Raw genomic sequence first — 9,360 nt, 5'->3', positions numbered from 1 at the left:
TAAAATGAACCAGCAAGAAGAAACTCTTCTAGAGCCTGTTTGAATTTAGTAATATGATTTAATAGATTCCTGATGCCTTGTGGTAGATTATTGAATATCCTAATTCATGAATAATATATACCCTTCTGCACTTTGGCTAATTTATTGCTTGGAAAATGTAAGTCAAAACCTCGTCTCACCTACAACATTCCATAAAATATATGACCGCTTGCATTATGAAAATTAACACAATCTTGCAACAAATTATTTGGTTTCTGTGAACCTGTTCATCCAAGGATTAAGATAAAAACATTCCATCCTGTGCAAACAAGCACAAAACACTCACCATGGTTTCTCTCAGTGAAGGAAATATTTCTTCAATTCTCTGTAGCAAAACTCTTGGCACTCTTGTTGCAAGAGAATGTAGAATTCTTTGCAACCTTTGAACTCGTTCCTCACACATGATTCTCCCTGGGCTGTGAAAGAAGTAGGTTACAGAAATCCTACTGATATGGATTTTGAGTTCTGATAAATGTATCAAAATTCTAACTTTGAATAATTTCCCAGGTCCTGAAAGAGAACATGTTGATCATCATTAGTTTATGCACCTGTATCTTATGGCAACAAAACTGTATGGGATACTGGGTTCTGTGAGCAGACATAATGAAACTTGCCACCTTATTGGGCACTATATTGTCTGTTAATTTGTTACCAATGTTGCAAGCTCCTTGGAATCACCCGAACCTATTGCCTTCGAAACATCACAAGAAATCCACCAGACTACAAGATGCTACATCTAGTAATTCACTAATCTATTGGCTGTGCCATACCTCAAGCAGATAGTTCCTGGCTACCCACCGCAGCGGCCCGGGTTCGATGCCGGGTCTGGTCAAGTGGGATTTGTGATGGACAAAGCGGCGCTGGGGCAGATTTTATCAGGGTACTTCGGTTTCCCCTGCCAGTCTTCATTCCACCAATTTCTCCACAGTCACCCTCACCTATCATCTGGGGCAGGTACAATAGGCCAGAAGTGGCCGCAGTAAAAGAGACTTAGTCCAACCCCACTAGCAATAAAAGAAAAAGTCACTAACCTATATATTTACATTCACACACCGTGCCATCGGTATCCTTTTCAGTACACCCCAACTACAATTAAGTCACCACAGACCATCGCTTTTCAATACCTTTTTAATGAGTTGGATTTGCATGTAAAATATGGAATGACGAACTACTGCACACGCATTAAATCAGAAAGTTCGAGCTCAGAAAAAACACTAATTAATTTACAAGCACAAAGAGAACGTTCGGTAACTATAATTCGTAAAAAAAAACAGCAAAGTTTCAATATTACACACGTTTAATGATGTTTTCTTCTAAAAAACTAATATAAAACTCAGAGAAATTCCACGTATTTTGCAATTCTCTTCCCAGGCCTTGTAGTATTTTTCCAAACACTATTCAGATCGATTCAGACTACTTACACAAAACGCTAATCCATCATCACGCCACTTATGCACGTACGTCAAATAGACTATGCCAGGGATGCCAAGCACCACATACTGCCAACTGTATCTTACCATAGTTACCGAACGATACTATTGTATTACGGTACTGCCAATTATAATGTTCCCTCAGGAATAACTGTAATTAACCTGATTATCACGTATTTTTTACCGTATTTTACTGTCTGCACCAATTTCTTATGGCCGAACTGCAAACATACGCAATTAAGAAGAAAGCGGTCTTCTGGGATGTGGCGCCATGTAGAAATTGTGTTAACCGACGTTTCGGAGGAAGGTATCGCCACCATCTTCAGGGTAGAAGACAAAAAGAAATACGCGGGCGAACCATCTTGAGCAGGTGCAACAGACTGAGCCCAGTTGAGTGAACAAGCTGTATACGCGAAGTGGGGAAGAGTCTGGGGAAGTGGCCAGCAGGTAGCAGGCCAGAGCAGGTATAGAGTATGTGTCGGGGGAAGAGAAGGGAATGTTAAATGGAGTGCGACAAGTTCTGGCCTATTGCGCACAGCCCCAGATGATAGGTGAGGGTGATTGTGGAGCAATTGGTAGAATGAAGATTGGCAGGGAAAACCGAAGTACTCGGAGAAAACCTACCTCAGCGCCACTATGTCCACCACAAATCCCACATGACCAGACTCGCGATCGAACCCAGGCCGCCGCAGTTGGAAGCCAGTGACTAACCGCTTGAGCTATGGCGCGGCCCAAGTAAATAAGTTTGTTTGCATATGTATTCAAAACATGCTTTTAGATTTATTATGTTATAAGTGACACAGTATGTGTCAAATGTTGGTAATAGCAGATGAGTTTAAATAGGCCTGCATAACTTCGTGGTCCGTAGAAAAATTTCAGACATTTTACTGGTCATTAGGCTTAAAAAGTTTGACAAACACTGCACTATGCAATCGCCTGTCAAATGGCGGTGAGGTTGTCAGCCTTATCCGGCTGCCGTCCTTTGCCACCAGGGAGATGCCTGGAACCATCAGACAGTCCAATCTACGCGGCCTTACAACCCACAAGCCCGTACTGCTCACCGGAAAATCAACCCACCAATTTCTGAGATCTGAAGTGTGTACAAAATGGTGCCACTGTGTTGAATTAACGAGAGTCATTGTAGAAGATGAGAATTTTATTAAGCAATCATTATTATTATTATTATTATTAGTAGTAGTAGTAGTAGTAGTAGTAGTAGTAGTATTGTTCTATTGGCGTGATGACAGGGGTGGTTAAAACAAAATACTAAATTATTACGTTAGCAGTCTCTCTTTTGCTAATCCCACCGCTGTCACCACTTGTTGTGCCACAACGATTGCGCCACAAATAGTGCTCTTCTATATCTTATCGCTGCCACCAATTGTCCTGCCTACTCTCTGTCGGCTCCTGTCACTCAGGAGCCTCTCCTCTTCCTTCGGTTTATTCTTCCTGTACGGACTGTGTTGCTCTCCGGCTCTGAGCTCACAGTTCCCATGAGACGTAGGGTTACGCAGGAGCGGTAAAGGGAAGGAGCCTAACGGGTTGTACCAATGAAGTCTTCTACATTTCCGTCCTACTCTATTCGTCCAGTATCTACATATTTACACTTATATACAGTAATTAATGCCGACTTCTGTCGGGTCGCACAAGGTTCATATACATTCATACTCCCACCTCTACTGACACATGGTATACTAGCCTGTTCTGTTGCTCATTTAGCTACTGGGTTTGCACTTTAATAATATCACCTTATATTTCATGGCTAATATGAGTAGTTCGACTTATTTGAGACATAGATGCAGACGATCGCCAACCACCACTTGTCGATGCCATGACGGATATAGCTTCCGGCTACACTCCTTGAACATGACTGTTGATTAGCCTCCACTATTTCCCATTTCGATAATTTTGCACTCTGAAATTGATGGCTCATCAACTTCCGGGAGTGTGAAATCCCGCCCCTTTCTGACGCTAACTATAAGGATGGCTAGTGCTCATTGGATAATTACTTTTCACGGCGGCTAATCCCGTTCTGCCAGCCTCTGTCTATGCAGCATTTATATTCCTCCCAGTGTTTTACCTTTACGAGAGCTTGATTCCGCTTTGTCAGCGAGGCTCTGTTGAGCTCTGACATTCTCTTGCCAGGCTCTTTGCCCTTCCGCGTTTCACAAACACGAACCCTTTGTCAGCTTAAAAACTTTTTTGCAATCCAAAAACATAATGTCGATGCCCCCCCATATTACATTTGTAAGTTTGGGGCTAACAATTATTATTTATTTGGACCAAAGACAAATTAATTGGCGGGAAGTTTAGGGAAACTGCAAAGCTTCATAACTTTACTCTTCTCCAAGTACAATTAGAATGATAGAGACAAGGAAGATGAGATGAGCAGGACATGTTGCACTAATAGAGGGAGATGAATGCGTAAAGGATACTGGTGGGAAAGTCATAAGGAAAGAGACCAGTAGGAAGAACTAGACGTATGTGGGTGCATAATATTAAAATGGATCTTAGAGAGATAGAATAGGTTGGTATTGACTGGATCGATCTGTCTCAGAACAGGGAATAGTGGATGGCTCTTGTGAACACGGTAATGAACCTTGGGTTCCAGAAAATGCTGGGAAGTTCTTGAGTAGCTGCACAAGAAGGGCTCAGCTCCGTGAATGAATGAGTGTATTTAATTTACTTATTAAGAGTCTTATCTTCTGTGTCGTAACACTATATAATCTATTGAAAGACATCCGATAATTTTGGAGGATGTATCACCAGGATTTTCAGGATCGAATAGTAAGATTGGAGGCGACATGGTCTTTCCGAAACTTCAGTTGACTTTCAACGCACAAGAAGTTAATATCCCAGACGACAGAACTCATAACCATTGCTGTGAGAAACTGAGATCCTGAATATACGTGATTATAGCTACTGGATAGGAGGCTTGTGAACCCCAGAGCCGGTCTGGCCACTGTGCAGTAGAGAAAAATCTCTTGCCTCTTTCGGGAATAGAACCCAGCTCTCCCAGCCCGTATGTTTGTCGCTATATCTACTGGGCTATCCCGGCTACTGAAGAAGGATATAGCAGTGATAAAATGATTAGACACCGAAGAAATAAGAAATGGCATATATTTGACAAGGTTAATGACATTTATCAAAGGCTGCGCGAAAGAGAAACTGCCGGCCACGTAATGAAGGGAAAATACAGCTAGAAGAGTGCAAGTAGTGTGGAAGAGACGCAGTACAGGCGGAAAAAGAAAACCGCCCATCTGAATACAAACACGCCGTCACTGGTTTCCCAGTTTCCATCCATTACATACCAACGGCACGAATAAATATTATATATTCAGTAGCAACAACTGCAAATCGCAAGCACTCCACGACTGCCTCGGCACGGTTACTCTTTTCACATAGTAGCGTTTGGTACCGCCAGGGGATGTGCAATAGCACGACTTCAAGGGCAGGGGCGGCATGCTAACCAGCCAACTCGCTAAGTTACTATAGTAAATGAAACTGTTGATCCGAGTTCATCTCAGCAAGACAACACTTGCGCGGGCACTCAGGAAACTTCAAGCATTTTAAATAACACCAATTTTCATTTATCTGATTACACGTGCCTTCAATTTGTCCTGAGACAAGTGAATCCTGTCAACACCCTCCAGCATATTCCATTAAAATCCTTTTTAATATTATTCTCCTATTTACAAATAGTTCTTCTGGTGGCGTATTTTCTTTCTGTGGGACACTCGGTAGCGAAGTTGGTTGAGATACTATGCTACAAGCCAGAAGGTCACGGGTTCGTATTCTCGAGTAGTTAGTTGGGCCTTTCAATTGACCTAATCATTCCAGACACACTACGGCGCTGGGGTTGACTCAGCCTCCAACAGAAATGAGTGCTAGGAATCTTCCTGGTGGTAAAGGGCGGACGGCGCGTAAGGCTGACAACTCACCGCCATCTGTGAGCCGAATTTCTAGAAAATGTGGCAGCCACGACGTCTCACAACCATATGGGCCTGCACGGACTGTTACAGGGATAGCTTTATTTTCTTTATGTGTTACTACCGAAAACCTGTACGTACACCTATCTCATATGTGCTGCATGTCCACCCCACCGTATCAACCCTGTCACGATAATTCCATGAAGTTTGGTGAGAGGTAGAAGCTATGGAGCACCTCATTATGCAGTTTCCTCCAGCCTCCTACTCTTCACCCCTCTAGTGTCCAAATACTCAAATCAGCACCCTAATCTCCAGTCTACATATTTCAATAATGTAAAGAGACATATGTACAAACATATTGGCAAATTGCAGAGATTATTTCATTCTATCAGTAGCATTTTGTACAAAAGGCGGAAGACAAAAAAGACATATGAGATCAATTACTGATCAGATTGTTTACATTCGTCAGACACTGGACAGAAAAAAGGAGTGCAATGAGACAGTACACCAGCTATTCACAATTTCATTAAAAACTATTATTCATTTAGGAGGGAAGTATTGTACAATATTCTGACTGAGTTTGGAGTACCAATAAAACTAGTTTGGCTGGTTAAAATGTGTTTAAACGAAACGTATAGTAAAGTCCGTGTAGGTAATTATTTGCCTGACAAATTTCCCATCCTGAATGATCTAAAACAAGGCGAATCTTTATCGCCACTGCTTTTCAGCTTTGCATTAGAATATTCCATTAGGAATATCCAGGAATACCAGGTGGGACTCGAATTAAACAGGCCACATCAGTTGTTGTCTATGCTGATCTAAATCTATAGATATTATATAGAAAAGCACAGTTTCTGTAATATTTGTAAGGAGGTTGATCTAGAAGCAAACACAGAGAATTGATTTATTCCCTCGCAGAAAGTTTTCCAGTGCTCTTGTTTGATGTCTCTGTCTATTTTTTTTTGTGATAATTGCTGCNTTTTGACTTCCATGATTTTTTCTTTAACTCCTTCTGTGAAGACAGTCCAATCAGTGTGTTTACTGTGCAATCTAGAAACCTTTTTGCTGCCTTTCCCTGGCTCTGTTTTGCCATTATACTTGATGAGAACTGGATAATATTCGCTATTCCAAGGGCCTGTTCCAAGCTTCCAGGTGTATAACAGTTCTGATCTTGGGTCCACAGAAGTCAGTTCGAGGGCTGCCTTGGATTCTGCAACATCAGAGATATGTGTTGCAGAGCCATCATTTCCAATTCAGTGATGAAGTGGTACAGGTTGTTGCCAGTTTTACAATTTTTCCAATTACCCCACAAATGATGATGTCCATTGAAGTCTCCGCCAATCAAGAATATTCCTTTGATATTTTATCTTGGCCCATATATAGTTCAATTGCACATGCTTCAATTTTGCCATCACCATCACACAAACCATTCATATGGGAATATTTCAGTTTGTTATTTAGAAAAAAAGCAACTCCCCCTTCCCCTTTCAATTCATTCCTTTCTTTTCTCACCATGTCAAACCATTTCAGGTATACACTTTCTGCATCAAGAAGCCAGGTCTCTGATACCATTGTGACATTTTGTTTTGGCTCCTCTGTTGAAATTCTGGGAACCTGCTTCTTGGGCTCCTACAGTTCCACAGAACTTTCTGCTTCACCAAGCCAAGCCTCTGATAGCATTATGACATCTGTGTTTTGGCTCCTCTGTTGAAATTCGGGGAACTTGCTTCTTAGGCTCCTACAGTTCCACTGAACTATCTGCTTCACCAAGCCAGGTCTGCGATAGCATTATGACAGCTATGTTTTGGCTCCTCTGTTGGAATTCTGGGATCTTAGGCTCCTACAGTTCCACTGAACTATCTGCTTCAAAAAGACAGGTCTCTGATAGAATTATAACATCTGTGGTTTGACTCCTCTGATGGAATTCTGGGAATATTGCTTCTTAGGCTCCTAGAGTTCCACTGAACTATGTTAATTGGTTGATTCACGTTGAATGCTATTGTGATGTTCATGAAGCTGGACGGCTTTTCACAGATGTCTAACCATCAGGGGCGTAAGGTACATGGATGTGGTGGAAGCATTGCTTCCCTAGAGAAAAGCAACCAAGAACATTTCTGGCAAAATTTCAATTTCGAAAAAATATTTCATACTTCAAAATATTAATTAATCTGAGAACATATATTACATATAATGAGAATATTGCAAGTTTTAATGTGTTACATAAACAATTTATTTTCTTCCAAAATGCAGGGAACTTTAAACTGCAACACGCGAAGGAGCAGCAGGTCTTTCACTTCCACCATCCCCTGGGTTAACTGGCTAACTCAATGTCAATGTTGTCTTTAAGTGAGCTATGCGTTATGGTATGCCACCAGCTTCGTGCTTCCAGCAATGTTGCCAGATGTAAGGCATTGCAGTTTGCAGCAGAATAGTCTGTGACCTTGCAGTTAAGCATGCTTACTAGTTTTCAGAAGGTGTTAGCGTGTCGCTTATGCACAAGTCAGTTTAGTTATTATTCTGTATTTTTCTCGATACAGAATTTGTTTTGCTTTGCGTAATTATAACTTTATGACCAGTGTTTTTGTGATTGCTGTTAAGTTAAAAATAGAAACATGACACTTTCATGTGATAACCACTGTGTGATTGAAAAACTTCTTCAAACACCGTTCAGTTCACTCAGTTATAATGAGAAACTTAAGATAATAGAAGAAGGTGCACCTAAGCCTAATCTAACTTTACATACAAAAGTGAAATCTTGCACACGGCATTTCAATACCAGTTTATATGAGGCTATTCCATGGTTGTGTGGGTGTGATAAACTAAAAAAATTATTCTGTTGGCCTTGTCTCTTGTTTTCTAAAGAAAAACACGTGTTTAACAGTGCTGGTTACAATGACATTAACAACATTTACAAATCTGGCAAAAGACATGGACATTCAGTTAATCACATTGCTTGTCTTAAAGAAATTACACTGTTTGGTAAGAACAGAAGGATTGAATTTTTTCAAAGCAGCCAATACAAACAGTCAATTGAAAAACACAATGAAGCTGTGAAACAGAACAGGAAATTTGTAGGCCAATTAATTACAGCAGTTTGTTTTCTGGGCTCTCAGGGTTTAGCATTTCGGGGACATGATGAAAGCGTGGCATCTGTTAATAGAGGAAATTACATTGAGGTTTTAAATATGCTGGCACGTTATGATTCTGATTTACACAATCATTTAGAGTCTTCAACTGCTTTCCGTGGTTCTTCTCCTGACATCCAAAATGAACTGATACATTCTGTATCTGAATTGATGACAATGGAAATTAAAAAGGAAATTTCAAAGGCTAATTATGTTTCTTTAATTCTTGATGAGACTTCAGATGTGATGAATAAGTGTCAGTTGGCTTCAGTTCTTCGATATGTGACAGCTGATGGCAATGTTGAAGAAAGGTTTCTGCGTTTTACAGACGTGAGCTCTGACCGTTCTGCCAATTCCTTGTTTAACCATGCTCTTGAGATTTTAAATGATTTTGAATGTGGTCCCAAACTCATTGCACAGACTTATGATGGTGCTGCTGTTATGGCATCACAACATGCAGGAGTACAAGCAAAAATTCGCGAGCAGTACCCAAACGCCATTTTTGTTCATTGTTATGCGCATAGACTAAATTTAGTCTTAGTACAATCTGCTAGTTTTATTAAGGAAGTTAAGGTCTTCTTTGTTACTCTCTCTGGCTTTAGGACTTTTTTTGTCAAGTCCACAAAAAGGACTGAAGCATTGGATTCCCACCTTAGGAAAAGATTTCCTTCTATCGCACTTACTCGATGGCAGTACCATAGCCGAATTGCTGAAACTGTGCATGAATACAGAGAAGGAATTGATAATCTTCTTGTGTCTATAATAGAGGAACCAGAAGAATGGGATGTAGAAACAATTTCTTCTGCACGCGGACTTCTCTTTCTTCTGAGGGATTTC

The 9,360-nt window shown here is 40.8% G+C and overlaps 1 long non-coding RNA gene across 3 annotated transcripts in view; it reads right to left on the bottom strand.

Moving 5' to 3' along the window:
- LOC111870682 overlaps window positions 1-1,526 on the bottom strand; it is a 9,990-nt gene extending 8,464 nt beyond the window's left edge. The window contains exons 1-2 of one of the 3 annotated variants that reach the window (XR_002843900.2): window positions 1,461-1,526; window positions 326-549 (exon numbers count right to left, since the gene is read on the bottom strand). This is a non-coding gene — a long non-coding RNA (uncharacterized LOC111870682). Of the gene's footprint in view, window positions 1-325; window positions 550-809; window positions 910-1,334 lie in introns of those variants that run through there. The other 2 variants (XR_004513695.1, XR_002843899.2) reach the window with 2 other exon arrangements.
- Window positions 1,527-9,360: the final 7,834 nt, after the last annotated feature.

Source organism: Cryptotermes secundus, unplaced genomic scaffold (genome assembly GCF_002891405.2).
Source record: "Cryptotermes secundus unplaced genomic scaffold, Csec_1.0 scaffold3343, whole genome shotgun sequence".
Lineage (NCBI taxonomy): Eukaryota > Metazoa > Arthropoda > Insecta > Blattodea > Kalotermitidae > Cryptotermes > Cryptotermes secundus.
This window is presented reverse-complemented; position numbering and strand designations above follow the sequence as displayed.